This window comes from Panthera tigris, chromosome B1, assembly GCF_018350195.1.
Source record: "Panthera tigris isolate Pti1 chromosome B1, P.tigris_Pti1_mat1.1, whole genome shotgun sequence".
Classification (NCBI taxonomy): Eukaryota; Metazoa; Chordata; class Mammalia; order Carnivora; family Felidae; genus Panthera; species Panthera tigris.
Window position 1 is genome coordinate 72,854,136 of NC_056663.1, and position 27,420 is coordinate 72,881,555.

Here is a 27,420-nt window from a genome sequence, read left to right on the forward strand (position 1 = left end):
GCAGCCTATTTGAGGGCCTCCCTGTAGTTCATCCTGACTCCTAAGAGACAGCCTTTAGGGATCCCAGCCCAAAGTAGGGGAGTTTGGCAGGGCTCTCCCCAACCTTTTATAGGCCCTGGACAGCAGTCTCCATGATCTAAGCACTAAGAAGCTGTTGCAGATCTTATTCAGCCTCTCAGCTTTCCAGCTCTCCTCCCTGGAATGGGTATGGTTCCCAGGGGAGGAAGTTGCTCCAAATTTGGGATGTATTAAGTTGGACTCCCTTCCCAGCAAATCTATATTGTGAGCTCTTTGATGCCATCAGTTGGCTATTTCTTTAAATATTTTGTCGAACTTTTCTAGCTGTCCAGTGAGTAGACTGGATGGAATTACTTAGTCTGTCATTATTAGAAGAAGTCAAGCTGCACCTTTATTTCTCTGTCAGAGAAGTTACAAAGCAATGAAGGAAAAGTTTCTTCTTGCTAATACTTCTTAAGTCACAAAACATACCCAGTGATAGGTTTCAGTGTGGTGGCTTAATGAATTCTCTAGGAATTCCGTATGTGCCCTCCATCTAACACTCTGGAGCATAATCTGGTGACCAGTCTGATTTGATCTGCTTGAAAATTTTACATGGTGACTTTGCTGGTTTCCCAGTCTACATGGATGGGTTAACTCTGATGTTAATTCATTTTCTGAGTTTTACTCTGGTAGACAAGTGTTGTATTTTGACTTCACTTGGATAATGGGAAGCTAAGTGGCATATTTTAAAATATATTATGTCTCTTGGAATATTTTTCATTCTATGCATAGTTAATCTTGATGGTTTTTATTTTTATATGTGCTTTCTAGTAAAGAAGTAAATAAGCTTGTGTGGCTTAAGTACCACCTCCAAGCCACATGGAAAATATATGTTTCTGGGGCGCCTGGGTGGCTCAGTTGGTTAAGCGGCCGACTTCGGCCCAGGTCATGATCTCGCGGTCTGTGAGTTTGAGCCCCGCATCGGGCTCTGTGCTGACAGCTCAGAGCCTGGAGCCTGTTTCAGATTCTGTGTCTTCCTCTCTCTGACCCTCCCCCGTTCATGCTTTGCCTCTCTCTGTCTCAAAAATAAATAAACGCTAAAAAAAAAAAAAGAAAAAGAAAATATATGTTTCTGAAAAATGCCATGATAGGGGAATTAATACTTGAGAATCTTAAGACGTTATGTGGAGAAGAAGCCGGTGTGATTTTTGTGGATCCGTGTATGTTAATTTAGAAAAAATGTCAATATATATTCTTACTGAAAAAAAGTAGGGTGTGTGTGTGTTTGTGCATACTTGTAAATGTGTGCAGAAGTATACTTGTAAATGTATACTTAAAAAGATGCAGAAGACCCTGGGGAAGGGGATTGAGGATTTGGCAAAGGAAGAATTCTTACTTTTTCCTGTACATCTTTGAATTACTGACTTTTTATCATTCCATGTGCCATTTTAAATTAATTAGTTAACTTAAACACTAAGTGGACACACATTAGTAGTATAATCTTACATTAAAGAATGACATGCAATTATTTCCTTTTTATCCTTCTCTTATTATCTTCCTTTGTCGTGGTATCTACTAGATATTGGATTTACACATTTATCTGTTTTAAGTTGTGGATGGTATGTATACTAAGCTTCTTAGATTTTTTTTCTTTATCCAAATGTTTAATGTCTATACACACACACACACATACATATATACACATATACATACATATATATGTGTGTATATATATGTGTATACACACACATATATATAAAAGAGTTGCTAAATCTCCCTAAGTCACATTTCAGAACTTGAACAGTTGTCATTTGGATATAAGAAACTCAGAGTGAGAAGTTCTGGAAGGAATTTAAATTCTATCACTTAATAGTTGTAAGACTTTGTACCAGAAACTTCAACAACTATTTCCCTCTTGTCTATCCCTCCATCCATCCAAGAACACAGAGTCAATATGAACAACTATTTCCAGGCACTTAATTTTCTGTCTGAGAACATGAATAATGATAAGATCTTTTCCCCGCTTACCTTATAGATTTGTGATGAGGAGCAAAATATAGTATGTATGAGAGCTTTTGTAAGCTGTACAACAACATGCAAACATAAGGTTTGATTACATACAGTATTGTGCTCCATTGTAAAGTGTTAGGGAGAGAGCATTGAGTTGAGATGTTCAACTTTCCATATTTTGAAGTATGAAAAGATGTTAATGGAAATAGTATTTATGAAGCCAAAAATCTAAGGAAAAATCGTAGGTATATTATTTGTAACTTGGGGAGGGGAGCAACAAAAGATATTGTATGTCAAGGGGATAAACATTCCCAGATAATAAAATATGGTTGTTATACTAAAGAGAGAGGAATGGAAGCATCTCATTTTTTGAGTGGGGGTGGTGAAGATGGGGTGGGGTGGGAGTGTTCTTGCCAGATGGCTTCTGTCCCGTTCCTTCCTCTGAATTTTAAAAGTGTGACCTACCTCTTGTGCTCTTGATTAGTTTAGCATCAAGTGCAGGACTTTGAATATCAGTTCCTGACCTCAGGGAAAACTTTCTGGGAAGCTGTGGAAATTGAACAAGGATGGCTAAGTCTTCCTTTAGAAAACTTCCCCTCTTCACCTATCCCTTGGACAATCCACTGAAAACTTCCAGGTTCTTAGTCTATGTTTCTGCAAATGATAAATACAGTTACTGAAGGATCCATCTGATGCAACCATATGGTAATAATCTTAAGAGCACAAAGGAGGAACAGGCAATATTTTTAGCCCTTCTTACTATATACAGATTTAAAGGAGAACATTTATAGTTACTTCATTTATAATGATAATTAATATTTAATTACCTATAGAGAAGTTATTCTGAGTTAAGATATACTATTACCCCATGTCATGATCTTTTCCATCTATCTATCTATCTATCTATCTGTCATCTATCTGTCTATATTTTTCCTCTCTCTCAGAAAATGTATCAAGTAGTATAGAGAAATAAGTGTTAGCATTTAAAAGATGGGTAAATATAAATTTCCTGTTAAAATATACTAAGAGCTGATATGGTTCTAGAATGACATCTCTTTTCCTAAAACTATATCTACCAGCTTTATTTAACTAGGTCCTGGGTGGCTCTATATTGGATATATAACAAGCTGATACTGAAAGAGAACAGAAAATGATATTTCATGGAAGACAAGGATCAATAGGTTGTTAATGAGAAACTCTAGGTTCTTAGATAAGACCTAAAATTTATTCGGACTTTGTCTTAGCATGGGCTGCCATAACAGTTACTCTAGACTGGGTGGCTTAAACAACAGAAATTTAGTTCTCCCAGTTTTGCAGGTTGGGGGTTCAATATCACGGTGCTCAGTTCTGGTGAGAACTCTCTTCTTGGTCTACAAACAGCTGCCTTCTTGCTGTGTGGGCACACGGTGGAGAGAGACAAAGATGTTGTGTCTCTTTTTCTTTTTATAAAGCACTAATCCCATCATGAGGGCCCTCGTCTCGTGACCTAATATAACCTAATTACTTCCCAAATCCCCACCTTCACATACCCTCACTTGAGGATTAGAGCTTCAAACATGGGAGTTTTGGTAGGACACAATCAGACCTTAGCAAATTTTAGCGATGCCTAGCTTGGGACTGGTATTAGAAAAGCTCTCACTTGTGCCCCCTTCAGGGCTTAAAAGGGCCGGTGGGAATAGTTTCCTGAGGATCTGATGCTTCTCAGAACCTCATGCGTCGTATCTTAATCCTTTGCTCACTGAATTACTTCTCCTTTTTACCTTTTAACTAATTTTAGTTTTTCTTGGTCTGGAAGCTCAATTAGGTATCACTGGCATACAGTAATTCAAGGATAGCCTTGAGTTGAAATCTGAGGGTAAAAATAGGATTTGCACATGTTATCTGGATATTTTAGGCTGATGGCTTATTATTATTGTTATTTTAATCAAATGTATAGGTTAGTGATTTTTTTTTCTCATTGTGTCCCTTCCCTGTTATTGGCACGAAGTTGTAGCTGGCAATAAAATAATAACTAACGATTATAGAATGCTTACGTTGTGCTAGCCAGTGCCATACAGTTTATATAAAATAATCTGGTTGAATCTTAACAACAACTCCATGAGATAGGTCCTGTTAAGCCATTATGTGGATGTGGAAACTGAGTCTTATGGCAGTAAAATAATGTGCCTAAGATCAAACAGATCGTAAATGGCAATGCCAGGATGCTTTTGTTGGGGGATATTACAGAGGTTTACAACTCTCTGGTGACAAAGGAAGTTCCATTTCACACACATGGAAAATTTTTATATCAGCGTTGAGTAAATCATTCAGTAAAGTATGTCTAAGAGAGGTAAGTTGGAGGTCATCAAAATAACAACATTTATGTAGAAGCACTTTTTTTTCCCCCTACAAGCGTCTGTAATTAAACCATTGGAAACTTTTATAAATTAAATCAGTATAACTAACTTCAGATAAGTTGGGGATACTGAAGATCAGATTTATAGATAAGACTTGAATTTATCTGTGACAGTGGAATGGTCCCAAATAATTTACTTTTACATCTGGATCGGGTTTTGTAACTTGGAGACAATGAGAGAGAAGGAGAGAGACAGGGACAGAGTGTATATGTTAGTAGCTAAGACCACAAGGGAAGGTGCAGCCATTGCTAAAGACACCACTGGAGGCAGTGAAACACCTTTGCAGAGGCGGGGTGGGGGGGTGGGGGGGTAGGGGGGGAGGGGGTGGGTGTCTAATCTTGGGCCCTCTAGTCTCCTGCCACATCCCATTATGCAAATCTAATGAAGCCAGGAGGCAGGGGAGCCTGTGAAATACAGCCTGCAGGGTCATCCTGTGAGACACAGCAGAGCTAGAGAAGGGGAAGCAATGGATGGAGGTGCAGACCCGCAGATGACATTTGTGGGGCCATTGATGGGCGCTTTCTGCTCCTGTTCTCCCTTTTGTGACAACAGACGAGAATGAACTCCTGGTTTTTGAATTTTTCTTGGTCTTCTGGAATCTCATCTGTTTCTTTTTTATGAAACATGAATTCCTCTTAGGAAGTCAGAGACCTATGGAGGCAGGAGTCTTATCACTTGGCCATCTGCTGCAATTCTAACCTTCCTTTTCCAGATTTTTAAATGGGGTTTCCCAAATGGACCCTATACTTAGAGGAATTCTGTTTTGGATGAGAAAATGCCTCAGAAGAAGCTTAACCCGCCCCACCCTGACAAATACAATTGTGAAATAGTGTATCATTGATAGGAGCTCCTACTCCTGGTCCAGCTTCTCTTTTACACATGATGGATGGGAATTCTCCATAATTCTTCACAGTTCTAGCCTCCATTAGTTAACTGCAGAGATGTTTCCTTAGAAATATGGCACATTATATGTGTAATATATATAAATCTAATATATAATATATATAAATATAATATATAATATCTATCTATATATATGAGGGTTTTTTTGCATTTTTGGAAGAGGTTTATGACTATAGTATTTTCTGTTGTTAAGTCTCCATTGACATTTTTTGGGGAAAAGGTTTAGTAACTCAAGATACCATAATAATGTTTTTTTATTGTTTTGTAGGATTGGATTTGCTTTGCACACACGTGTGGACTATTTGTCTGTGCACTTGGAAACCGCATCCTTAGAGGACAGTATTTGAAAAGATAACATAATCAGTCCAATGAACTTGAGAATCAGTGAGTGTTGTAATTTAGGTTTGTTTTATTTTCTTTACACTTTCCAGCATGTATACACATATACACACACTCATATATTACATGTAGATATTTTTATTGTAACACAGAAGATCATTTAATAATTCAAATTCTAGACTTTATATGGTGTGTGCAAGAGATGCATTTTGTCTCATAAGTGAGCTCACCAACTTCTAGAAGGCCATGAGCCCTGACCTGAATAGCCAATCGGCACCTTTTGAGCTTCAAAACAAAACAAAAACCAAGGTGAATTTCATAATGAAAAACACCATGAAGCGCTTATATTATGAACATAAAAATTAGCTCTTCTTTGGAAAGTTAGGGCTTAGAGGAGGGAAGACAAGAACGAAACTGCTGTGTTCTAGTTTGGCCTTTGGAAGCATGAAGTATCTACATACTAGGTTTATGAACTGAGTAACTTGATTCTTAATGAAAATTGAATTCCTCTGGAAATACTCGTCTGACTTTATATTTAAATAGGAAATTTTAGGGGCGCCTGGGTGGCTTAGTCGGTTAAGCGTCCGACTTCGGCTCGGGTCATGATCTCACAGTCTGTGAGTTTCGAGCCCCGCGTCGGGCTCTGTGCTGACAGCTCAGAGCCCGGAGCCTGCTTCGGATTCTGTGTCTCCTTCTCTCTCTGACCCTCCCCCTTTCATGCTCTGTCTCTCTCTGTCTCAAAAATAAAGAAATGTTTAAAAAAAATTAAAAATAAAATAAATAGGAAATTTTACTTAAAATTTTAGCAAATTACTGCTTTCGTTTGGGCAAAAGAAACATGTTTCAAATTGAAATATATAATGTTTGAAAATAGTTTGCAATACCTTAATTCTCCACAGTTACCCACTCCTTTTTGTGTTGTGTGTTTTGTCTTCCTTCAACTTATTTTTATTAGCAAGAGGATAGATGGCACTGTAATTTTCATAAAATAATTCTTCGGAACAAACATTTATTTCTGTATTTGACTGCAGAACGATGTGGGGCAAAAATACTTACCAAAAACAGTTAAACATACAAAAACAGATCATACTGGGAGCCATGCTCGTGTTCTGTTTTTGCATCTGGTATTAATAGACTGATTTTCCAGATCAGTAGTTCTCAAGGTATATGGTCCCTGGACCCGCATCATCATCATCACTGAACTTGTTGGCAATGTAGATTTTTGGGTCCCATCCCAGACCTACTGAAACAGAAATCTTCAGTAGGAGATAGGGGCAAGCAATATGTGATTTAACACACCCTTCAGGTAATTCTGGGGGCCTCAAGTAGTTGCTGTAATTTGGTTATCACTTTTTCGTTCAGATCAGTCTGTTATAAGCCAGGGGCAACTGATGGCATAGATACTCTAAAAAACTAAATCATTAGTACTACTGATGTTGGTTGTTTAATTTGTAAAAGTCCTTTCTTGTGGGGAACACGTTGCATGATTGTTTTTGGCATAAGGCAGTAGTAGTACTCAAGGCAGGGGCTGACACAGGCTTTGTAAACTGCCATCACAGCAGGAGGGCCACAGCGATGGGAGCTACAGGGACCAAGCAAGCATGGGGAATACTCATCCATCAAAAGTGGGGCTTGCTTTCATTGGTCTTATGCTAGTAGGAGAAAAAAGGTACGAAAAGGACTTGCATGTTGTAAAGCACTATATAAATGCGACATGTGCATTCATTCAGTCAACACACACTTCACTGCTTTAGGTGCTGGGGAATCAGCAATGAAGACACAAGTCCCTACCTTCATAGAACTCACATTCTGGGGAGTTGCACTGTATTTAAGTATACGTTATAAACGAAGCCACAAATGGACAGCTACAAGTAAGCTGAGGTTAATTAGTAGAAAAAAATCACAATTCATAATAGGCCCATGCAGCAATGACAGTTTACCTACTTAGAGCTCAGTTACATGATAGTTTCAAACACATCTAACCAGGAAGTAAGAAAACAGGCCCCTGCAATCCCAAAATACATGTTACCCGGTCCATTTACTAACGCTCATGCTTATTGTAGCTCTGACTCGGAGTTTATTTTACAGTGTTTTATCTGACTCACCATTTTTAAGTTGTCTGCATTTTCTAAGTCCATCAAATCTTCTCATTGCTTCATGCCTTTGCTCCTGCACTTTTCTTTTGTGCCTGTAATGCCCTTACTTTCTTTCTTTGGATTAACAAAATTGTACATATTCTCCGGCTCAAAACTCTCTCCTGGGACCCATTCCCAGTTTCCCAGTCTGAGCTAGCTGTCTGGTCTGCGTTGGAGTCTGGAGTCCCGTTATGAGGCCATGGGTCACATCTCATGCAGCTGTGTCATTGGCACCTGCCTGGCTGTTGGTGACAAATACAAGGGGTTCTAAAAATATCTGTTGCATTAATGAACTTAACTTAGTAGAATGATTTCTAATCCTACAGTCCTTTAGAAATAATAGTAAATTAAAAGAGAGTTTCCTGGTGGAGACCTAGGAGAGCAGTGAGGGGGGGAGGGGGGCTTGACAACTTACAACAAAGGACAAAGCAGAAAATCTACCTAATAAAAAAAGACCATAGAAGTACATCGATCTGCAGAGCAAAGGTTAATCACTTGATAACACAGAGAATTAGCATGCAACCTTAAAAGAGGGCTAAAATATATTCAAGTATTTAAGATTTACAGAAATGGTTGCCTAATGATGTAAACCATCAACTCTCCGGGACACTTGGCTCTCTGGAGTTTCCAGACGCCCAGAGCATTAGTGTTGTGGTTGTTGTTGTTGTTAGTGTTGTTGTTGTTATTTTCCATTTAGAACATTGTTTTGACTCACTATAGATTTCAAATATATTTTAAGTGATAACGTGTATTTTACCCGTCTGTCTAGAATTATCCTTTTCATTAATTTTAGTTTGATAGCATTCTCTCTCAAAAGAAAATACTACGCTTTATGGTTTAGCTAGAGAAAATGTACTTTCTTAGATTTTTTGAGAGACACAAATATTTTTTTTTCTCATGTATGTAACTTTTAACCTTTTAAATCATGTAGTGTGGTCATCTTTCGTGGCTAAGAAACACTTCCCTGAACAGCCACTGACGCTCCTTTGACACACTATGATGAAGGAAAGAAAGACTGCGTGGCTAATGGAAAGCTGTGTAGTGGGGCTCTTATTTGGGCTCTAGTTCCCGGTCCGCCACCTAGTAAATGTGGGTCTCATCAAATCCCAGAAATTCTACCAACAGCCATCTCCTTATCTGCAAAGTGGAGCCAGTACAAATCTACAGCACAGGACTGCTTTGACAATTAAATGGAATAGTGTGTGTGAAAAGCATTTAAAAAACAAGGATCACTTACAGGAATGGTGGGAACTTGTATCGCCAAATATCTTATATGTTAAAAGACAGGATCCTAGTAATTGCTGAAAGTATTTACATTTTCCATTCCCAATCTCTTCCTTCCTATGATACTTCCCATGACAATTTATAAAGTCAGATGATTCTTTGTTTATATAAAGTGGCCCAGATCCAGTTGTTCTCATGAGCTGGCCTGGAGCTTTCTCCAGTCGGTTTGTTATTGAGCTTAAATGGTTGGTAAATTAATTATGAATCCTAAGAAGGAAATCAGATGTTATTAGATGAGAGTCAACAGCAGAGAGGAGGTCTAGACCTGGTAAGTTTAACAGTGGCTGGGATTTTTAAGGCTTGTGGGAGAGTATTTACTACACTGGGCTTGGACAAATATACGCATGGACAAATTGAATGTTTATCTGTACATCTCTCTTATTTGAAATTTTTGTCTTCACACATTCTTTAGCATCCGAACATTAACATCTTTGGAGACTAAGCCCACAGGAACATATTTTGACAAAGAATAGTTAGAAAGCTGTGGTTCAGCATAAAACTGGAAGTGAGCTATGTTTCACTTACCAAAGCAATGAGGCTTTGCCTTCAATCCCTTTGGATCCAGGTCCCAGGGTTAGCTCTGCAGGACAATTTCCACTGCAGCCCAGATTATTTTCTTCCTGAAAAGCAACTGTATTGTGAGCTCCTATCACTCGTTAACACCTTAGAGGACGTAAGTTATCCTCACGTTTATCCAAAAAAAAAAAAAAAAAAATTCAGAAGACGGGACACCTGGATTTGGAAGCTGCTTGAAGGAAAAAGCCTGAAGCCTGAAAGCGCATTTTGGGGTGGGAAAGCTCCGTGCTCACTTTCGCAGCACATATACTGTAATTGGGTGGGAAAGCCTGGAGGGGACGCCGATGTGCGTGACAGGGGAGAAGAGGCTGGTTACAACCCCAAAGTGGCAGTCAGATGGAGAGAGGAAGAATTGTGAAAGGCTAAAGATGAGTAGGATTGCGGCACAGGCGAATTTGCATGCCTTTCATTTTTGCCTGGTTGCTGTGTCCTGGGTGCAACGAAATAAATGTTGTCTGACGATAGTTAACAGAATTCAGATTACAAATGTAGTAATCAGTTCGTACGTAGAGTATTGTTTTTAAGGCTAGGTTTGCGATTAGTGGGTAGATTGCTGACTTATTTCTCTCATTAAAACCATCTGCTTTGGAAGGCCTTGCGCATGTTATGCGGAGGGCATCGATACCCCGGAAAGTATGCGTGTATGTGTATACCAGTGCCATTTGGACCATGAGGATGTATAAAATTACCGCGCCGTGTGAAAGCAGTTGTAGTTTCAACTGGATATTCTGTTCTTATCAATTCTATTTGTCAAACCATTTAGTAGTTCTAGTGTCTTTAGTATTTGTCACATGAATACTTTTAAAAATAAGCAATTGCTTAGCATTCATGAAATCTAATGTGCTATGTACCTACACTAACAGTATTCTCTTCTTCTAAAACCATATAAAAACCAACACAAAATAGCACTGTGGGTTGTTACGTCCGCTCAGGTGCTCTGAGAAGCAGGCCCCGTGACGGAAGGAGGCCTGCAGAAGATTCACTGGCAGACAAACCTGTAAAGGATCAAGGACAGGGGAGCAGGGACAGGTGGGACGGGACTCAGATGGGGTTGAGGACTAATGCCTGTGAAAGGAGAGGGGAAAGGAGAAACGGCTGGGTGGAAAGGCGCTCAAACTGAATACAGCTCTGACAAAGTTTTGGCTAGACCAATGAGGTGCCCCAGAGCGAAGATTGCCTATTAGAAGGGGGCCCCTGATTGGGCAGGAGTGGCCAGCTCCGTACCGTGCTCAGTCATTGGCTGGGAGCAGGTGGGGGAAGGTGTGGCCTTGGCCGAGGTCCTGGGGCAGATCCTAGCTGGAGGCTACCTTGCTTCTCCCTAGCAGCTTCTACCTTGTAAGGAGGTCTGAGCAGTCCAGGACCATGGCTACCACAATCGTACGGTACTGTAAACTGTTCAACTTTTCATCAAGCTTGAGAGTTGATATTTAAAACATTTACGCATGTAAATATTATCACTGGTAATTGGGGATTGTTACAAACACACTGGAGTGATGCAAAAACCACGGAATAACCAACATGAAATTGTATTTTCTCTGCAAACCTAGAGGCTAATCTTATTTTATTTGAACATCTACAACCATTATTACGTTTTAGTATTTATTTTCACCTATATCCAGGCTTTAGAAAGCAATTGTTTTCTTTAAAGGTATTTTTAATTGCTTTCTCTAATTCTAAATATAATACATGATCATTCTAGACAAACTGGAACTATTAAAAAAAACTTTAAAAAAGGAAATAAAAATCATTCTCAATCCTACCGCTGAAAATGAGTACACAGTTAACTTTTCATGGTGTCTCCTTTGTAATCTTTTAAAAGCTGTGCATCTAACAGGGATTGTTAGTAGCCTACAAATACCCACCGAATTAGGGGTGGGCTGTTTCCTTGCGGAAAACCCCAGCCCCACCCCAGGTTGTGTCACCATAGATCACCTCGAAGATGGCATTTGTGCTGAGCATGTCCGTGGAGCAGTTGCATGCAGTGGCTAGTGAGACATGATGGTACTTGGAGGGTATTCAGCAGGTGCCCAGAAGATCCCTGGAAGTGCTTAGCTGGAGTAGGAGTATTTGGAAACACACAGGCAAGCTGATGATGCCCAGAAGTAATGCAGAGATAAGGGCTCCTTCATGAGTATCTAGGCTGGCCATTGAAGATGGGCTGTTACTAGTGTAACCCCGTATGGAGCCTGAGAGGTCTACACATGAAGAAATATATATCTATTGTGTGTGTGTGTGTGTGTGTGTGTGTGTGTGTGTAAGAGAGAGACAGAGTGTAATTAATGGAGACCATATACAATTTTTCATTGTTTATTTTTTAGTTAACATGACAGAGAATTGGTTTTTGCCCAAATCATTAAATTTTCTTTGAAAGCATGCTTTTAAAAGGAATGCAGGATGCTTCATGATATATGTGTGCTAGCATATAATTCTCTTATTGATGCATGCTTAACTTTTTGATTTTTTAAAAATTTTAAAGCGTAATGAACATATTTTCACTTATATCTTTTACCATATCATTGATTATTTAAAATGAATTCCTGCAGTGGGATTGCTGAGTCAAAGTATTGTAAGATCTTTAACACGTACCACCTGGTTGCTTTTAAGATATGTGTTGTTCTTCTCTCATTAGCAGTATATGAGATTGTCTGTCTCAGTAAATCCACCTCATTATTGTATCTGTTTTAAAAAAATCTCCAGTCTGTTACTCTACTTCTTTGTATCATTAAAACTTACCACTATGGGGTGCCTGGGTGGCTCAGTCGGTTGAGTGTCTGACTTCGGCTCAGGTCATGATCTCGCGGTTTGTGAGTTTGAGCCCCGCGTCGGGCTCTGTGCTGACAGCTCGGAGCCTGGAGCCTGCTTGGGATTCTGTGTCTCCCTCTCTCTCTCTGCCCCTCCCCTGCTCATGTTCTGTCTCTCTCTCTCCCACTGTCAAAAATAAATAAACATTAAAAATTTTTTTTTTAAATCTTTCCATTGGACATGTTTTCTTGTGTTTTTCTACTTAGTCTTCTGATGACCTTCTGTTCTGGTCCTCCACCCATTTTTCTTATAGGATATCAACACTGTTCATACTGATTGGAAAGAGTTCTTTTTATGAGTATCAACCTTTTGTATTTTTTCTTTTTTCCCTCTTAATATGCCTTTGCCTTTTCATTTTATTTGCAATATATATTTTTTTAATGTATAGAAGTTTAAAGCTTTTTTGCAGTCAGATCTTTCTCTTTTCCTTTGTGACTTTTGGATCCCCCATCCCTGGATGAAAAAAAATCGTTTAAGTACTTGGAATAAGATCAAGTTGGAGTCTCAAATTAAACCACATGCCAAAATTAATTCCAGCTGGAATAAAGAATTAAATATAAAAGGAGCCATAAAATTCTGTTTGCCATAGCAGGGATTTGTTGGTCCCCCTCACTGTCTGGTTTGCTGCTGCTAAAGTAATCCTCACCGCTCACAGTGGGAGGATGATTTGAAGTGTGCAGGTCCTTCTTTGACTAGGTTTGAACTCCTGCCCTGAGGGGTCTGCCAGCCAGAAGAGCATCTCCAGCTCCTGTTACATGATCCTGAGCGAGTGCTGGAGGAAATTGCTTCTGGAAACGTTGAAGCAGTCTCTAACCCTTCTCTTGCTAGAAAAGGTGAACAAATCTTTGCTATTTCAAAATATAACCCTCTTGAGGTCATCTTTGAACCCCCCCCCCCACTCCCCACCACTACTCTCGCCTTCGACAAATCTAGGATGCCGCGTGGCTCTTGTGCCTGTCGCGTTACTGGGCGGTGCCCTAAAGCCTGTAGTCTCAGTCCTCTATCAGATACACAAAGCAGTTCGTTCAAGAGTTCCTAAATGCAGGCTTGATGCCCACTTCTCAGGTTTGGCCCCTTCCAGAGAGCAGTCTCCTGTCTCCTGGCTTTTACTGCCCTCTAGCACCAGGCCTGGACTTGAGCTTACAGCTCCCTGTGAGATCTGCAGTGCATTACCCTTGCTGTAATCAGCCCAGTTTCCCCTCGAAGTGTTAGAATATCTAGTCGTCTGTACTGCTTGAAGTGGGAAATGTTTGCCTGTGTTTCTTCAGATATTTATATCCTGGAGATGGTGCTTTTATGATCAGCAAATAAAAAGACCTCCAGCTGCCTGGATCCACCATATTATTTGTTTGTAATAAGTTACAAATATTGCTTTTTTTTCTTTCGCCTCAAAACATTTTTTTCCTGGCACGCTCATGTACTTATTATCCAGTTTCAGTTCTTTGGATTAATTCAGATTTTTCACTTTTGAGATGGGTGAAATGAAACCCAACTTTTTAAGCTTCTTTAATAGGACTTTTATTAGATAGGTAAACACCAAATATTAGTATTCCTCCTCTTCTATATAGTGACTGTGCTAAACTATAGTATCAAGTTATATAATCAGTATGTATCCATGTGAACACAAAACCTGTGATGACAATTGGTGCTGTAGATTTCGTGTTTATGTTGTGTCATATCACAGGAACTAGATTATTGCATTTGTACTATTTGTTCACGAGCTGTCTGGGCAATGACTCAAATGATAGGAATATCTCGAGAAAGGTGCTGGTTGGTGTCTATGTAACTGGTCATTCTATCCACTTGGTTAAAATTCTCCTCTGCTGAAATAACCGTTCGGCGAACATTCACAGGGACACAAATATCTTTAAGCTTTTTGCCTATTCAGAGAGGTCTGTCTCCATACCTCTTCCCCAGATCTCCCCCTTACCGGTTCCAAGTTCCTGACCATCCAGCCAAAGCACTGGCTACAGTCCATGAACCGGTATAGCCTCCTACTTCTGGCCAATTCTTCTAAGCAGAGTGAACAACCAGAGGCACTACTCAAAACTCTGCCCACTGGGAGGATTTTCTTCACCAATGGCCTTCACGGATGCTCTAGAAAGGGACTGTGGTGTTGCAGCTGTCCACTTTCCGGTGATACCTACATACCTTGCAGAATCATCTGTAAACTAGGCCTGAGTTCTCTCTTCCTTAGTCAGATGATTGAATGGAACTTCCCATAAGGTCACATGTGTGGGCCAGAAGAGAAGAGGTAATGTAGCAGGAGTGCGGGCTATAGGCACTGGGCACACTTCTACATGTGACTTGTGCCTTCAGGCCATTTTGATCCTGTGTATAACACTTACATTTGATAACGGAGTGCTGCTGTGCGTACCCAACATTTATGGCTTGGAGGGTCCAACAACACCCAGTTCGTGATGGGCAGTTCGGGTCACAATGGTAACTTGGTGGCCCGTGGTTAACTGTCTAGTCTCTATTAAAGCCCAGTGACAAGCTAAAAGCTATTTCTGAGAAGGAGAGTATTTCTCTGCAGAGCTTTGCTCCAGACTCCTAAGGGTGTGTGCTGTGAGTCACCTGTAGAAGCCTGCCCAAGGCTCCAAACAGCATCCCTAGCTGCCCTTGACATCACAGGCACCATTCATATGCTGGATCGTGTGGCCCAAGTGGCAGAACAGTTTGCACAACATCCTGGACCTGTTGTGGAGCCCTCTCTTGTCTGGGCCCCAATCAAAACAAATAGCTTTTCGAATTACTCAGTAAATGGAGTAGCACACCCAAATGAGGACTGCTTTGCTTCCCAAATCCAAAGAGATCTGCTAGGCATTGCACCCATCTTTTGGTTGTAGGAGGATCCAGATGCAACAACTTTTTCTTCACCTTAGAGGGGGTATCTCTTCGCGCCTCACACCACTGGAGCCCTAGAAATTTCACTGAGGAGGAAGCCTCCTGAATTTTTGTTGGATTTATTTTCTACCTCCTGACACATAAATGTGATTTGCCAATAAGTCTAGAGTAGTTGCTGGTACCAAGAGTTTCTTATGTTGTTTAGAATAGTGCCCAGACATGGTGGGTGCCGAAGAACTGTTACTGTTATTATTTGTAGGGATTGGTGGAAAAGCTTGATGGGAGCATGTTTCATTCAAAGAGGTATAGTCTGAGCTGGAATTCCAATCTACTGAAAACTCTCTCCACTTTTTAAGGGAATGCCTGTGTTGGGGGCGCCTGGGTGGCTCAGTTGGTTGAGCGTCCGACTTTAGCTCAGGTCATAATCTCATGGTTTGGTTTGAGAAGTCGAGCTCCGCATCGGGCCCTCGTTGTCGGCATGGAGCCCTGCCTTGGATCCTCTTTCCCCCTCTCTCTGCATCTCTCTCTCTCTCTCTCAAATAAAAATAATTTTAAGAAAAGAGAATGCATGTGCACAGTCCCAGGCAAATGTCAGTAAAGACCCTGTTACCCTCCCTATTCTCTGGCACCCCATAACTTTGGGAGATTGGAACTTTCCTACACCAAGAGAACTGTTGCTTTCATCTATGTAATTTTTCCCTTTTCACTGCCTTTTCCTTTGGATTCTCAATAGCCTCTGAACTATTCCCCCAGGACGACCTTCTTGCAAAAGTTCTGCTGGTTCTGCTGGCAGCAGCTGATGAGAAGTATGATTCTTCTCTAAGTATTTACCTTTGGAAGATCCATTCTATAATTTTTGTCCTTTCTGTACTCAAAGGAGGGACAGGGGAAGAGCCAAGCTGGTCATTGTCTCATGTTGATGGAGGTCTGGGAGGAGGGAAGGCTGTGATGTTTGCATGTCAGTGACTTTTGCACAGTTACAAATGCTATGAAGAGGCTAATAAAATGTAACAGTGAAGAGCTCAAAATCCAAGGCTAACAAATTGCCATAAGGGGAACGCTCGGTGTTGCCATTTGTTGAATAACAAGTTAAAATTTGAAAATTCTAGTTATTATTATTTTAACAACATAAAAAGCCTTATTTATACACATTTTCACTTTTTTACTTGTGGATAGAAGTAAAGCTTGGGAGGAAGTAAAGATTAAAGAAAATGATTTTATTAAACATTATTTTATTTATGTCTTTTTAAAACCTTTTAGGGCTCCTAGGTGGCTCAGTTGGTTGAACATACGACTCATGATTTCAGCTCAGGTCATGATCCCAGGGGTGTCTGCTCAAGCCCTGCATGGGGCTCTGTGCTGAGCATGGAGCCTGCTTAAGATATTCTCTCTCTCTCTCTCTCTCTCTCTCTCTCTCTGTCTCTGTCTCTGTCTCTGTCTAAACACACACACACACACACACACACACACAGAAAACAAAAAATCTTTTGATTACCTGTGGAATGAAGATAACAGAAAAAAATCAAGATTTTAGAAAAAGATAATTCAATTAAAACATGCATAATGGCATTTTAATAACCATAATAATAAAAAATCTTCAAATTTTGAGCTGTTTAAATGACAAAGTATATCATGCATATATTTGTAAAACCCCATCCCTTCCCCAACCAGGGTGTGTGGGAACAGGAGGAGACAGAACGTGATTCTTTCCTCGTGGAGGTTATGGTCCAGTGAGGAGGCACACATCAGCCAGCCAATCACACAGGTAGAAGTTAAATGAAAGAGGGGGCACCTGGGTGGCCCAGTCGGTTAAGCGGCCGACTTCGGCTCAGGTCATGATCTCGCGGTCTGTGAGTTTGAGCCCCGCGTCGGGCTCTGTGCTGACAGCTCAGAGCCTGGAGCCTGTTTCAGATTCTGTGTCTCCCTCTCTCTCTGACCCTCCCCCAATCATGCTCTGTCTCTCTCTGTCTCAATAAATGTTTAAAAAAAAAAAAAAAAAGAAGTTGGGGCGCCTGGGTGGCTCAGTCGGTTAAGCGTCCGACTTCAGCTCAGGTCACGATCTCACGGTCCGTGAGTTCGAGCCCCGCGTTGGGCTCTGGGCTGATGGCTCAGAGCCTGGAGCCTGCTTCTGATTCTGTGTCTCCCTCTCTCTCTGCCCCTCCCCTGTTCATGTTCTGTCTCTCTCTGTCTCAAAAATAAATAAACGTTAAAAAAAAAATTAAAAAAAAAAAAAAAGAAGTTAAATGAAAGTTTCAGTGAGTGTCACAAAGAATGTTCTATGGCAATGCATGGGCCTATATTGGAGGGGATGGCAAGGACAGGCAAGTCTTTCCTGAGAAAGTATCGTGTATGGAGCTGAAATCTGAAGTGTGAGTAGAAGTTCATTAGGCAGAAGGATTGGAAACACTGGCTCAGCTAGAAGGAGCAGGGACAGAAGGAAAGCCCTGTTTGGCTGGAGTAGAGAGAGCTAGGGGTTATGGTAAGGATGTTTGACCGTACTATAAAAAGCCACTGAAATGTTTTAAGCAAGGGGTCACAAGAACGTCACTTGAAGGTAGGGGGCAAGAGTGATGGCAGGTACATACATTAGCGGGAGTTTTGTGAAACTCTTTCTTGTTAAGAGCAAAACATAGTTTGAAATTCAGCATGGAAAACCCAGGTCTGTTCAAAAATAGTTTTTCAAAACAGCACCCCCCCACCCCAGATAAATGTGGTTTTTTTTTTTTTTCTTTTTTTTATTTATTTATTTATTTATTTATTTATTTATTTATTTATTTATTTATTTTAATATATGAAATTTACTGTCAAATTGGTTTCCATACAACACCCAGTGCTCATCCCAAAAGGTGCCCTCCTCAATACCCATCACCCACCCTGCCCTCCCTCCCACCCTGCCCTCCCTCCCACCCCCCATCAACCCTCAGTTTGTTCTCAGTTTTTAACAGTCTCTAATGCTTTGGCTCTCTCCCACTCTAACCTCTTTTTTTTTTTTTTTTTTTTTCCTTCCCCTCCCCCATGGGTTTCTGTTATGTTTCTCAGGATCCACATAAGAGTGAAACCATATGGTATCTGTCTTTCTCTGTATGGCTTATTTCACTTAGCATCACACTCTCCAGTTCCATCCATGTTGCTACAAAAGGCCATATTTCATTTTTTCTCATTGCCACGTAGTATTCCATTGTGTATATAAACCACAATTTCTTTATCCATTCATCAGTTGATGGACATTTAGGCTCTTTCCATAATTTGGCTATTGTTGAGAGTGCCGCTATAAACATTGGGGTACAGGTGCCCCTATGCATCAGTACTCCTGTATCCCTTGGATAAATTCCTAGCAGTGCTATTGCTGGGTCATAGGGTAGGTCTATTTTTAATTTTCTGAGGAACCTCCACACTGTTTTCCAGAGCGGCTGCACCAATTTGCATTCCCACCAACAGTGCAAGAGGGTTCCTGTTTCTCCACATCCTCTCCAGCATCTATAGTCTCCTGATTTCTTCATTTTGGCCACTCTGACTGGCGTGAGGTGGTATCTGAGTGTGGTTTTGATTTGTATTTCCCTGATAAGGAGCGACGTTGAACATCTTTTCATGTGCCTGTTGGCCATCCGGATGTCTTCTTTAGAGAAGTGTCTATTCATGTTTTCTGCCCATTTCTTCACTGGGTTATTTGTTTTTCTGGTGTGGAGTTTGATGAGCTCTTTATAGATTTTGGATACTAGCCCTTTGTCCGATGTGTCATTTGCAAATATCTTTTCCCATTCCGTTGGTTGCCTTTTAGTTTTGTTGGTTGTTTCCTTTGCTGTCAGATAAATGTGGTTTTAATAATTTGTATCTGAAATATTTACAGAGATAATTGTAGATGCACATGCAGTTGTGAGGAATAACAGTACACAGAGATCCCAGGTACCATTTACTCAGATTCTCCCAATGGTAACATTTTGCAAAACTGTAATCACATAATCAAGATACTGATATTAATATAAGCCATTTATTTAGTGTCCCTAGTTTTACTTTTACTCCTTGAGTGTGTGTGTGTGTATTTAGTTCAATATGATTTTGTCACATGTGTATGTCTGCACATCCACCACCACAATCAAACATTTTTGATGAGGGGGCGCCTGGGTGGCTCAATTAAGTGTCTGACTTCAGCTCAGGTCATGATCTTGCTACTCAGAGTTCAAGCCCCGCGTTGGGCTCTGTGCTGACAGCTCAGAGCCTGGAGCCTATTTCAGATTTTGTGTCTGCCTCTGTCTCTCTGCCCCTGCCCCGCTCATGCTGTCTCTCCCTTTCAAAAGTAAATAAACATTTTTAAAAAAATGAGATGAGAGAAAAATTTAACGCTCTAATTTGGAATAATTGATAACACATTATATGTGAAGTGGTCAAAGAGGAAATAGAACGAATTTATTTGCCTTCTTTTCACTAGCCAGTGAGTTCCTTTACCTTTGAAATCTGGTCATTTCAAAATGTCTTTGAGACGGTCCTATTTCGGAACTGTGGTGTGGCCGGGTACTTACGTGGAATCTGGGGCTAGGCTGCATGGGCTCAGGCTCCAGTGCTATACTTTTTTCTCTGTGTGGTCTTGGGCAGGTTACTTCCCCTCTCTGACTCATTTTTCTCATCTGTAAAGTGGAGATGATAACAGAGCCTACCTCCCAAAGTTGTCCTGAGAATAAGATATTGCGATTGTATAAGTGAGAGCTATCCTCATCATTACTTTAGAGGTAATTCCTTCAAGACTGTAACCTCTGTGGCAGTGAAAATTCCAGAAACAGACTCCGGGACTTATCTTCTTCATTCTGTGGAAACCAAGACATTCCCTTAACAGAAGATCTGCGATAACTTCAGAGTATGTTTCTCTTTGGTAGGAATCCAAATGTTGCTGTATATTTGCCTCCCAGAGATGTATTGACTATGTAAAATATGTCAGTTTCAGAGCTGTGATGAAACTTCTATTTTTTTTATTTTTATTTTTTTATCTTTTATTTATTTTTTCAATATATGAAGTTTATTGTCAAATTGGTTTCCATACAACACCCAGTGCTCATCCCAAAAGGTGCCCTCCTCAATACCCATCACCCACCCTCCTCTCCCTCCCACCCCCATCAACCCTCAGTTTGTTCTCGGTTTTCAAGAGTCTCTTATGCTTTGGCTCTCTTCCACTCAAACCTTTTTTTTTTTCCTCCCCTCCCCCATGGGTTTCTGTTACGTTTCTCAGGATCCACATAAGAGTGAAACCATATGGTATCTGTCTTTCTCTGTATGGCTTATTTCACTTAGCATCACACTCTCCAGTTCCATCCACGTTGCTACAAAGGGCCATATTTCGTTCTTTCTCATTGCCACGTAGTACTCCATTGTGTGTATAAACCACAATTTTTTTATCCATCAGTTGATGGACATTTAGGCTCTTTCCATAATTTGGCTATTGTTGAAAGTGCTGCCATAAACATTGGGGTACAAGTGCCCCTATGCATCAGTACTCCTGTATTCCTTGGGTAAATTCCTAGCAGTGCTATTGCTGGGTCATAGGGTAGGTCTATTTTTAATTTTTTGAGGAACCTCCACACTGTTTTCCAGAGTGGCTGCACCAATTTGCATTCCCACCAACAGTGCAAGAGGGTTCCCGTTTCTCCGCATGTGATGAAACTTTTAAAGATAACCTCTTTAACTTTCATATTTTTAACGTGAGCTGTTATGGAGTAGACTTTTAAATCTTTTCTATTTCCTGAGAAATCCTATTGATTTATTAAGAGCTGATACGACATGTCTAACATGAGAGAGTTAGACTGATTATTGGAAGAGAAGATAAAATGTTCTCTGTGACAAGAAAATGGAGATGAAATTACAAGCAATTCTTTAAGGGATGTTCTTATCCTCCATAAATTCAGTGTTGAATCTCTTTTCCGGATTGTACCCAGAGAGATTTTGGAGTCATTGTTTGGATAGGTAAAAAAAAAAAAAAAATTAATACATTTAGGATTTTATAATATAGATTTATATATATTTATATAAATATATAATATAAAATATTATAAAATAAAATATAATAATATATTATTAATATATGTAATAATATAAAAAATATATAAAATAGATATTTATATATATTTACATATATTATACATATATAATATATAATATTATATATAATATATAACATATAATATAATATATAATATAACATATAACATACAATATATAATACATACAATATATAATATTACATATAATATATAATATTACATATATATATAAATAATATATAACGTTATATATAATATATAATATAGATAATATATAATATAAAATATATAATACATATAATATATAATATAGATAATACATAAATATATAATATATAATATATAATATTGCATATAATATATAATATAGATAATATATATAGTATATAACATATATATAATATATAATATAGATAATATATAATGTATAATAATAATGTAGATAATATATATTATATAGTTTATAGATTTATATAATGTATATATTATATGTGTCAAATATATGTGTCAAATATATATTATATATTCTAATATATGTATTATATGTCTCAAAAATATATATTATAGTATAATATATGTAATATATTATATATATCAAAAAACCTGTTTTCCTTTAGTTATTTGCAAAAGAAGATGGAAAATTGCCTCCTATTCCAAATACCCTGGAGAAATGAAGTTCCTCTTCACATGAAGCAGGTTTTCTCAGCGCACAGAGACAAGAGAGTTTCACATATTTGTTCAGGAAAGAGTTATTTATTGAAGCATTTTTAGGTTCTGGGCTCTATCCTAGGCCCTGGAGACGTCAGTGAGCCAAAGTCCCCTCGTTTAGGGAGCCGTTCTGGTGGCAGAGAAAGGTAATAAAGTAACAAATAATGAATGACATGTAGTGGCAAGTGCTGTGGATATAATTTAAGCAGGGTGAGAAGCCAGGGTGACAGGTGTTGCTCTTTCCAATGAGGTGGTCAGGAAAGGCCTCTCTGAGGAGTGAACATTGATCAGAGACCTGAGTGAAGGGGGGAAGCCGGCTGCCATGCCTATCTCCGTGGGACCAGCCATCCAGGCAGAAGAGACAGCAGATGCAAATGCCCTGAAATGGGATCCTACTTGCTGCCTGTGGGACCACAAAGAGACCAGAGCCAAATGAGGAGTGAATGGTAATGTAGGAGAGATGAATTTGGAGAGGTGGTCAAAGGCCAGCCGGTGTAAAGCTTTGTGTTTTATTATGTGTATGAATGGAAATGAGTAGAGGCTTTCAAAGACCAGCAAAGTAATAGGATCTGACTTGTCAGATATATAATTATATATATTTTGCACTTTGTGTGCTTTAAAAATGGACTTCACATGTATTAAGTAAGCTGGGAAACATACAATTTTAGTTTTAGTTAGTTAATTCATGAACTATTACAGTGTCTTTGCTTCTAAGACTGCTGATCCGGTGTCTTATCTTTCTGGCTCCCAGAGTATCACTACAGTCAATGTGGAAACCTTTTGAACATACTATATTATGATATTGAAGAAATTTTGGCCAAAGTTTAAAATATGATCACACTAATTTCCATTTAGCTTTTAAGTCAATGAGGTTTTCCATTCTATTTTAGTACATGATTCCAACAAAGAGTTAGCATCCTTTCTTTTTTTTTTTTTAATTTTTTTTTTAATGTTTCTTTTATTTTTGAGACAGAGAGAGACAGAGCATGAATGGGGGAGGGGCAGAGAGAGAGGGAGACACAGAATTGGAAGCAGGCTCCAGGCTCTGAGCCATCAGCCCAGAGCCCGACGCGGGGCTCGAACTCACGGACCGTGAGATCGTGACCTGAGCTGAAGTCGGACGCTCAACCGACTGAGCCACCCAGGCGCCCCAGCATCCTTTCTTTTAAAAGCACCCTAATATCAAAGGACTGTCAGAGTTGCAATACCTCTTTGTTTTTGTCCTTGCCAGAAAAAGTTTGAGTCATTTTTCTAAAATACTGGCAAAGTTCAGAGACTTCCTAGTAACTGGTGATATATATGTGTGTGCCTTTTGCACATTGTAACTCCAGGCATCCCATGCTTTTTTCTTAATGACATGTGGGGTAATGAACATGTGAAAGACATTATTTGGTGCAACAGAGAAAGTCTGACTTGTGGTAAGAATGGGGTTAAATTGTGATTTTTTTTTTAAGTGCCTCTCTTTATATCTTCTTTATACTGTATTCAGTTTTACAACTTGTTAACCATAGTGATAAAGAGGGTGAGATCTAATTGTTCCTGGGCAACTAATAGAATGATTTATGACTTATATGTCTCAGAATACAAATATGTTCAGTAATCCATAGAATTTCATCACTCTATGAATCTTTAATGGGGGAAATAATTGGTTCTGCTCAAGAAGGCAAAAATTGGTTTTGCAGGGTGGGGTGGGGATAAAAAAAAAAAACAAAAACAAAAACCTAACACCAATGTTCTTTTGGCTCTCCAAAGGGTCACTGTACCTAAGTAGATATTTAGTATATCTCTGCATTTCATGGGGGAGCAGGAAACAATGCCTAAAAAGACTCCTTAGCGGGACAATAATCTTTAAAGGTGTTGAGAAACACAGATTTAATCTTTGGAGATAGAAGCTCAGCACCAAAATAAAATGAGGAGCACCAGCATGACAATAGAGAGAGACCTTGAAGTTAAATTCCAATCGCAGATTCTTTTGAGTACAATTTTGTTTGTTTGCTAGCCGTCCGTCTTACACCCAGCTTTCAGTACATCAGCCTATGTATAACTCATGCTGGCTCCTTACATGCCTGTCCTTCCTTCTAGGAGCTGTCTTTTGGGGGGAAGTGAGATAAGAAAAGTAAAGCGCTTGGCATAGAATGCTCTGTAAGTGGAAGTGTAGACAGCTGTGGGATCACAAAGGAAGAAATAGTTAACTTTGCTAGAAGGTGATTGGAAAGTGTTCAATAGAGAGATGACTTTAGACCAAGGAGTTTGCAGACTTGGATGGGAAAACAATTACGTCTTTATTTTCAATGAAATCCATCTGAAATTTACTGTTTCCTTCAATTATAATGTGGCAGACCACAGAATTAGCAGTATCTGGACTTTGTCACCAAATGAAATCATAAATATTTCCCCAGCACATTATAGTTGTTGCAAATATCTTGCAATATTATTTATGGCCATCAGTACTTTGAAATTGCAATAGTTACTAGACCTACCTCTAGATCTTGTTATTTAATGTGTTAGTATGTAAATCTCACATCTAACTATATAAATATTCCAAACTTTGTGGGACAAGAGGTACCACAAAGTTGAAAGGAAAATGGCACTATGGGATGCATATATAAGACATAAAATATATATATTCATAATAAAAATATGGGTCCTATGGCAAATTCATAGAATTAAGGAGAAAATTCATGGCTTATCAAAGAGGGACTATGGCAAGACAGTTTATAGAAGAAGATACTGATACGACCAATGCAAACATAAAAATGCCTCTCAGGCCCTCAGGGAATTGTGTATTTAAAAAAATTACTTGGGGCGCCTGGGTGGCTCAGTCGGTTAAGCATCCAGCTTCAGCTCAGGTCATGATCTCATGGTTTGTGAGTTTGAGCCCCACGTCAGGCTCTGTGCTGATAGCTCAGAGCCTGGAGCCTGCTTTGGATTCTGTGTCTCCCCCTCTCTTTGCCCCTCCCCTGTTCATGTTCTGTCTCTGTCTCTCAATAATAAATAAACATTAAAAAAATAATAAAATTACTTAACATTTTGGCAAAATGCCAAAAACTAGGAGTGAAAACGTAAAATATAAAGGGCATGGGAAAATGGATCATTTTATAATGTTGGTACAAAGTGGTAAAGCTACCACTTTGACGGTAGCTTTCAGTTTTTATAAATGCTTATGACTGCTGATCCAGAATCCCATCTTCAGAAATCTCTCCTACAAAAATATGCCCATAGATGTATGTACAAGAATGTTTGGCAAAGTAGTGATTTCATTGTGAAAAATCGGAAGTGACTTAAATGTCCATTAGTGGAGAAATTTATTGAATACATTATCAAATTCTTATAAGAGGGTAATATGCAGCTATAGGTATAGCTATGTCTATGGACATGGAAAATCTTCTAAGATATACTGCTCTATGAAAAGTCATAGGGAAAATATGCAGTATGATCTTGTTTATGTAAAACACAGCAAAGCCAAAAACTCAACAAAATCCAGAGAGCGTGGAAAATTGTCCTTATGGATACAAGCCCAACTTTTCGTAGATGTTCCTCCTGGTGGGAGGGGTGGGGGTTGGCAAGATGAGTGACAAGAGATTTTGTTTTTACTCTTCTGTAATGTTTGGACTTTTTATTCATGTATTACTGCATGATTAAGTAAAAGGAAAAGAATTCCAGAAAATGATTGCATTTTCAATGAAAACAAAAGTATAAACTACTTGGGAATAAACCTGCCAGGAAATGTGCAGGACTTGTGGAAACAGAACTATTAAATTTTATTGAGATATATAAAAGAAAGCCCAAGTAAATGGAGAAATGCACCATGTTCTTGAATTGGATGATTCAATATAAGTTTATAGATTTTAGTACAAATCTAGTCAAAGCCCATGGGAAATTAAACTTGATAAAATGATCTTAAAGTCCTCTGCAAGATAAAAAAAAACAACATATACAAGAAGAGCTAAGAAAATCTTGAAAAAGAATAATGACAGTGTGCCTGTGCAACCAGATATTAAATGGTATTTTAAAATGAAAATAATGGAAATAGTGAGCACTTGGCCCATGATTAAGCAAGAAGACCCATTTAACAGAATGGAAAGCCAGAAATTATTTGGCTATCCACTGCAACCTCTTGAACATTGATTGGCATCTGTCTACTGGAGACTCAGTCAGCCTTCCTAGTTCTTGATTATCACCCAAAACAGGCCAAAATCATCCTTGACTCCTTTGTTACTTTTCACACTACCTTATACCAACTCAGTCAACTATGGAAGGCAGAGGGTGGCCATTGGATGGGATTTATCTGGCAAAGTGATTTTATTTTATTTTATTTTATTTTATTTTATTTTATTTTATTTTATTTTATTTTTAAGTTTATTTTGAGAAAGAGACAGTATGAGTGGGGGAGGGGCAGTGAGAGAGAGAGAGAGAGAGAGAGACAGACAGACAGACAGACCCAAACAGGCTGTGCACTGTTAGTGCAGAGCCTGATGCGGGCCTCAAACCCACAAACCATGAGATCATGACCTGAGCCAAAACCAAGAGTTGGACGCTCAATTGATTGAGCCACCCAGGCTCCCCTGCTGGCAAAGTGATTTTAGGGTCGAAAGTCTTGTTACTGTAGTTCCCTTGGGGAGGGTGATGTAGGCATCTGCCTGGGGTGGGGGCATTTACATAGGGATTGAGGAAGGTCAATTTGAAATAATACTTGACCTTCTAAGAAAAAAGGAGTTTTGAAACAATGTGTTTCTACGTAGGAGACTAAGGAGCAAAACCTTTTGGAGGTTTTCTCATATATGATGATAAAAAAAATATTTTAGTGAATAGTTGAGAGGTACCTGCTATATACGTCATCAAGGAAAAACAAAATAAGCCAAGTTCGGAGAATGTGCTACTCAACATCAAAGTTTAATCCCAGGAAAAGCAATAATGTTAGAGGCTGTAGCATAAATTGGTTATGTAGATTCTGAAATTTTACCCCTCAAATGAAACCTATAAATGGTAGGAGAAAAACTGATGATATTTGCCTTGCCTGACTGTAAACATAAGGCTGTGTCTTAGTTCAGGCTGCTATAACAGAATACCACAGACTGGGTGGCTTATGAACAACAGAAATTTACTTCTCACAGTTCTGGAGGCTAGAAGCCACCGTGGTCAAGTTCTGGTGAGAATCCTTTGGGCTGCAGACTGTAGGCTTTTCTTTGCAGTCTTGCATGGTGGAAAGAGCAGAGAGAGCACTTTCAGGGATTTCTTTTATAAGGACATTAATCCCACTCAAAAGGGCTCCATCCTCATGATCGAAAAACCTCTCAAAGGTCTCATTTCCAAATATCGTCACATTGTGGGTTAGGTTTCAACGTAAGAATGTTGAGAGGGAGACAGTGATTTAGTCAATAATAGACTAACAGG

The 27,420-nt window shown here is 39.2% G+C and overlaps 1 protein-coding gene and 1 long non-coding RNA gene across 2 annotated transcripts in view; one reads left to right on the top strand and one right to left on the bottom strand.

Moving 5' to 3' along the window:
* Positions 1-27,420, top strand: part of DCHS2 (dachsous cadherin-related 2) — a 243,217-nt gene that overhangs the window by 36,280 nt on the left and 179,517 nt on the right. The window lies entirely within an intron of this gene.
* Positions 6,649-10,733, bottom strand: LOC122237938. Its single transcript, XR_006216729.1, has 4 exons — positions 10,639-10,733; positions 9,593-9,687; positions 7,754-8,025; positions 6,649-6,888 (listed from the first exon to the last, which is right to left on the bottom strand). It is a non-coding gene; the product is annotated as an uncharacterized LOC122237938 (long non-coding RNA).